This window comes from Puma concolor, chromosome B2 (genome assembly GCF_028749965.1).
Source record: "Puma concolor isolate L17-30 chromosome B2, mPumCon1.1.hap2, whole genome shotgun sequence".
Lineage (NCBI taxonomy): Eukaryota > Metazoa > Chordata > Mammalia > Carnivora > Felidae > Puma > Puma concolor.
The window spans coordinates 33,398,301-33,404,379 of NC_141671.1; the positions used below are offsets into that span (position 1 = coordinate 33,398,301).

Here is a 6,079-nt window from a genome sequence, read left to right on the forward strand (position 1 = left end):
TCGCAGTGCCGAGGGTGAAGGCCCCCTCCTGTGGGCCTCCTGTGGGGCCAGTCTAGACCTTCCCCAAGCCACACCACCATCCAGCATCGTCTTCCGGCCGGAACAGTAATACCCTTGGAGCACGATAACTTCTCAAATGTATATAAACACTTTGGTGATTACCAAAAGACAAATTCATTTAAAGGCATTACTGAGTTCCTAGTAGTTTTTATCAGCATCCATTTTCTCAATCAACGGATACTAAAAGTGTAATGAGTATCGCAGGGGGACTCGTAGGGAACAGATTATGTTGAGATGGAGCCCTGGTTGAAAAGGTTGGGAGGGATACTGCTGTCGGCTGAGGAGGGGTGGCGTCACAGGTCCAGGATGGGGTCTGAGACGGGGAGAGATGCCGGCTGGGCCGGCGGGGGGAGGTTGAGGAGGGGCTCTGAGTGGTGGTAAGTCTCAGGGAGGGGATGTGCAGGGAGCAATAGGGAAGAGCCAGGACCAGCCAGGAGACCAGAGGAAAGGCTCTGAGTGGCGGTAAGCCCGGCCTGCTCAATGCCCTCCGAACTGCTCTAGTCACTGGACTAGAGAGGGCACAGAGAGGGCCTGGCCACACGCACCGGAGGTGCCCATCTGTCTCCTGCTCAGGCCAGGGAGGAGGGGGCTGCTTGAGACCGTGAGGTGTGGAAGCCTTCCAGACCGCATCCCCATAAGTCTGATGGGGGAGCATTCAGGGTAGGAGATAATTACGAAACAGCTTGTGTCAAAAGCAGACCGCAGTATGAGATGTGTCAGGCTGCGGACTCAAAACCAGCATGGTTTATGGGTGCCCTCTCGCCTCTGAAGCTCTGCCGTACATTTCACGGGTCTCTCGGAGCCAGAGGTTTGGTACAAGTACCATTCAATGTCTTTGCGATGCCCAAGGGAGCATTTTTTTAATCTGTTAGAGATGAGAGGACCCGAAAACCGTTTAAAACTGCTTAGGTCGTAATGGGCAGGAGGATTTTGGAGTTTCTCATGTGGCAGAGGGTTGTGTATCATCCGGGGCCATCCAAGCCGGGAAAGCACAAGATTATTTTCTGGGGAAAAAAAAGTCGTGTTTTAAAATCCATTCTAAAAATGACTCAAGGGCTGTAGGATGGTGTGTGCCCCCCCGGTCTGCGTGGTCCCCCACCCGATGGGATAAATACCGAACACTGGGGGACTTCACACATCACCTTCCCAGCCGTGGCTGAAGTATGTGGCTTTGCAGAGCCTCTGTTCCCCAGGGAAGGCTTGACACCCAGAACCACAGAGCAATGCTTCATATTCCCCAGTCACACAGACTTATTTCGGGGCTGATTTCATCCTTTGAGAGAAGATTTTTTTTTTTCTCTCTTTCCTTTTCTCTTAACATTTAAAATCTCCCAATGTTCCTCCAGTTTGAGGACCAAATGCGATTTTAATACAGCGATTATTAGTTTAGAAGCCCTTCAGCCATTGACAAATGTCCTTAGCAGCAGCAGCAATGTTCCGAGCTTGCTGTCAGGGCGGGAGACGCATGGGCCAAAGATGACTCAAGAATCCAAGTGCCCCTGGAAGGCCTGCTCTGGGAGAGGCAGAGGCTGGGAGGCTTCTCCCTCCCCAACTCCTGACACATCTTGACCTCGTGACAGCACCACGGGGCCTCGGCCACCTTGCGCCTGGCTAGTAATGGCTGCACAGCATCTTCCAACTCCCTGCACCCCCTCAGGACCTCACCCCCTTGAAGCTGCGTCCAGGATCTTGGATACTGCTCACCACCCAGACCTGCACGTTTCCCAACCTCTGGCCCCCTTTGCCGCCTCTCCCCACCTTTCTCTTAAGTACTACGATCAGCAGCCACCTGCCTTACATAAGAGGCCTTTGAGCCAGAGATAGAAGGTTTTGTCAGTGGTTAGCATGGCAACTTTGTGGCTGCAAGAAGAAACGGCCTTTTAAGGTCAAAATGCGATAATGGGTGGAGCAAGCGTGTGAGCGTGCGGCCGAATGTGTGAGTGCGCGTGTGTGAGTGTGGGGTCCCCACAGAGTGGGACTGGCCAACTCTGGTGACCGAGCCTGTTCAGGGAGAACGCAAGCCGGTGTCTCCCCAGCAGAGGGCAGCAGCAGGCATGCCAGAATCGCCCAGAGAGGGAGTCACTGCGGCCCACACTCCACAGCCAGCCAGCCCCGGCCCCCGAGGGGGGACACATCCCGGACCTGGGTTTGCTAGGCCTGACCTCACAGAGCCCAGAATGGTGGCTGAAGGGCCTGCCTTACCCAGGGCCGGTTTCTCAAGAACTCAGAAGTTGGCACCAAGGTCAATGCCCCTCCACATTCCCTCCTCCTCTCACTGCACCCCACTTTTTCTAAGGGGTATCTGGCCGGAGGAGTGGGGGGAGCTTCCCGCCCTTGGTGAGGCATGTTCTGAGAAGTGGCGTGCCCGGCTCCATTCACAGGGTGAGGCCAGGCACAGGGCTTGCCAAAGAGGGACAGGGCACAGGAGCTGGAGGGCACCTTTGAGTTGAGGGGAACTTGGTCCTCGGCCTCTGCGCTCAACCAGTCCCTCCCTGGGGCGGCTGGACCCCACTCCCCCTGCAGCTACAGGTGCGCTGGTCCTGCTCGATGAGGAAGAGTAACCAGCACTCAGTGAGCCCCCGTGTCCCCCATTCCTGGAGCTCCTCCCGGCCTCTCATCTCACTCCCCTGAACAACCCAACGCTCGTAAAGTTGATTGCTGTTCCCTGTGGCTGCTGGTGAACAAGATAGCAACCATACGGCAAGGATTTATTCAGGTGCCCTGCTCCCAGCAGGAGAAAGCAGGGGTGGTGGGGTGGGGAGCCACGGGATGGCTCAGCCTGGCCTGCCGCCCCCAGGATGCCCTGGGACAGAGCACTGGGAGGCTCCCAGGGGCCACAGGCCCTTTGCAGAGGAGGAATTTTTCAGATCTCTGATAAGGAGATCTGAGGGAGTTCTGGGGGAGCACAGCACAGGAGGGGACCAGGAGACCTCGTTCTGTCTCAGATTCCCTGTCCCTTTCTCTCTGGGCCTCAGTTTCCCTTTCTGCACTGAGAGCTCTCTGACCCAGCCATATTCTCACCCTCCTGTGGGACAACTGGCCCTTCAAGTCAGCAAGGTGGGTTGGGGGTGGGGGTGGGGTGGGGAGTGGCGGGAGGTGGTTGGCAGGGCCGCTTTCAGATTAAAAAGGACTTAGAAGACATACTGACCCCGTATACCTTGATTAGATCCTGGTGTAAACAAAGCAATATGAAACATCTAGGGGGGCATTGGGGAAATTTGAATATGAACTAGATGTGGCCGTTCTTTGGGAGTTGTTAATTTTGTTAATGGGATAATGGCATTGGGGTTGTGTAAGAACTTACTGAAGTACTTTGAGGGGATTGTGGTGATGTCCATAAACAACTTCAGATACCTTGGCCTTAAGAGTAGTCGATGAAGCAATTACAGCCAAGGTCAAACAACCGTGTAAATCCTGGTGTAGGATATGCAAGCATTCATGATATCATGTCCTCAACTTTTTCCTGTAGGCTTAAAGTTTTTCATAGTAAAAAAGGTTTAGACATAAATTGGTAGCTTTTAAAAACTGGAGAAGCCTGGGTCCTGCCCCATGGGATCAGAATCTTTGGAGAAGGAACCTAGCGTGGATGTTTTTAGGTCCCCAGAGATCCTGAGGACTGTGACAGGCCCAGACAGGTTCAGGTCTCAGGTTTACTGGAGGGCCACGAGGACCCAGGGCAGGGGGGCCCCTGGTGGTGCCGGTGGTCTACCGACACTCGACGGGGGCACCCCGTACCCAGGCCATGGGCTACTGCCCACAGGCCCTGACATCATCCCAGCCTCGCACACTGCCCCCACCCTGCGGAAGGGTGGGGCTGCTGGGACAGGACACACCGTTCTGGGAGCCCAGGGGGCATTGCCAACTTCTCCTGGGACAGCTGCCGCTGTTAAGGGTTAAACGGTGGGAATCATTGGCTCCAACCCCTGTACCTGCCACACAGCTTCCTCTACAGTCCCAGCGCACCAGAACCCTCCCAGCCTTCATGCAGGAGCCAAGGTTAGAGACTTCTGGACACCCTAGGAAGGGTTGGAATTACTCTAGGGGAAGGGCACAGAGATGGGAGAAGAGCAAACGACAGAATTTCCATGTCCCTGAGCCGACCCAGCACCCCCTCCATATACACAGGTACGCACAGATGTACAGACACACACAGACAGACTGGCACCTCCACTGGGTGGAGCCTTGTCGGGATGTAGGGGGCTGCCCTGTCCTGCACGGACCCTCAGGCGCCGTCAACCAGGCCCTCCCTGCCCTATCCCCTGAGGCAGCACTCACCAGGGCCTCCTTCCTGGAAGGGCAGCAGGGAGTGTCTGGAAGGGAAGATCCAGTGGAAAATAGTCTCTTTTTTCAGTGCCTGTCTGACTGCAGGCCCTGGGCAAAGAAAAGGCCCTTCCCAGTGTCCAGCACAGAGAACTCACTGTCCACTCTAGCGCTGGTGGAGAGGTCTGCCTAGACTCAGGTCTGCCCAGTGGCCCTGGGGAAGGGAGGTCACCTGACCCTCGGGAAGGGCTGGTGGGGGCTGGCATGCCCAGCTGTCAGCTGGTGTATGGCTGCTCTGAGCAGGGCCTGAGGGCCTAGGAGGGAGGGGGGGATGAAGAGGAGGAAGAAGAGGAGAGGTCTGAGAGAGAAGTGTTTTGCTCCGCTGCCTGGATGGCAGGCCCTGTGCATCAAGGGCCAATTGCGTAAGGACCCTGGCTGTTTTTTTACTCCTGGAGGTAAGGCTAGGCTAGGGGATCGTGTTCTCCCTTCCCTTCTTCTCCGTTCCCCCAGCCTGTTCCCCACTGCCAGTTTGTCCCATGCTGTGGCCTCCAGTGAGAGGGAAAGTCATGTAGGAAGACAGTCAGCTCATCAACACTCAATCAACTTGAAGACAGTCGAGTAGTTTTGGAGGCCCTTCTGTTCCGGATGCTCCGCTAGGCTGACCCAGGAACCTGCCAGACCATGACTCTTGACAGGGGATTACAGTGGGGGTGGAGGAAGGGGTGTTCAGCAGGTTGAAGGGCAATCCCAATGCATTTGGTGGGAGAACATGGAGCTTAGGGGGGCCCCTCACCCAGCCTTGGGGGGAGCAAGGAAGGCATCCTGGAGGAAGTAGCCATCAGAGACCCGAAGGACAAATGGGGTCATCCAGGTTGGGGTGGGGAGAGGGTGGTGGGAAGAGCACTCTAGCTAAGGGAGAGCATGTGCAAAGGCCCAGAGGCATCAGGGAAGAGGGTAGTCAGGGAGGTGGAGGCACTCAGAGCACTGGAGCATGAGAGAGGTGGGGAGTGATGACAGGTGAGTCTGCAGTGAGGGAGGTGGGTCTCACAGGCCTTTAATCTGAGCTTCTCAGGAGAAACAGAAGGGCTTTGTATCAGAAAGGGCCAGGCTCAGGTTTGTGTTTTGAGCACATCCATTCTTATTTGAGGAGGAGTGGATCAAAGATGGGCAGACAGGTTATGAGGCTGCCAGATACCGCCTTCCGGGTGAGTCCAGTGTGGTGGGGAGAAGAGGCAGTGGAGTGGAAGGGAAGGGTAAGTTCGTGAGATGTTGAGGCAGGTTTGACAAGGTCTGGTGACATGTGGATGGGGAGAGATGGGGTGTGGGTAAAGGACAGGGGCTCGTTAAGCGTCAGGCCTCATGTCTGAGTGACTCTGGACCAAGTATTAGAAAGATCTGAAGTCTGCCCTTCAGGCGACTCATACCCCGGACTTCCGGCTGCCGTTGTCTGGGGCACTGGGTGCCCCACTGGCCCAGGACCTTAGGCTGGCCCTGCCCGGGCTTCTCCAAGTGTGGGCACTCAGCCCCTGAGGCTCAGCCACAGCCATGGGCTCGGCCTCCTCCAGCCGGGGGCTCCGCCCAGACCCCTCAGGCCCAGCTTGCCCCTTGGTCTGGTCCAGCCTCTCTCTGACTCCAGGCAACATCCCCCAGGTCCTTGCTTCCCTCCGGGCACCCTCACCTATCTCCTGGTTCTAACAGGGTTCTCCCAGATTTGTTGCTGCAGCGCTGAGCCACGATGACTTTTCAATCTCCTCAGTCA

The 6,079-nt window shown here is 56.1% G+C and overlaps 1 protein-coding gene across 1 annotated transcript in view; it reads right to left on the minus strand.

Moving 5' to 3' along the window:
* IP6K3 (inositol hexakisphosphate kinase 3) overlaps positions 1 to 4,531 on the minus strand; it is a 22,446-nt gene extending 17,915 nt beyond the window's left edge. Inside the window, exon 1 of the mRNA XM_025925283.2 lies at positions 4,336 to 4,531. The gene's annotated coding sequence lies outside the window, so the exon portion shown is untranslated. The remainder of the gene's footprint in view (positions 1 to 4,335) is intronic.
* Between the last annotated feature and the right edge of the window lie 1,548 nt (positions 4,532 to 6,079).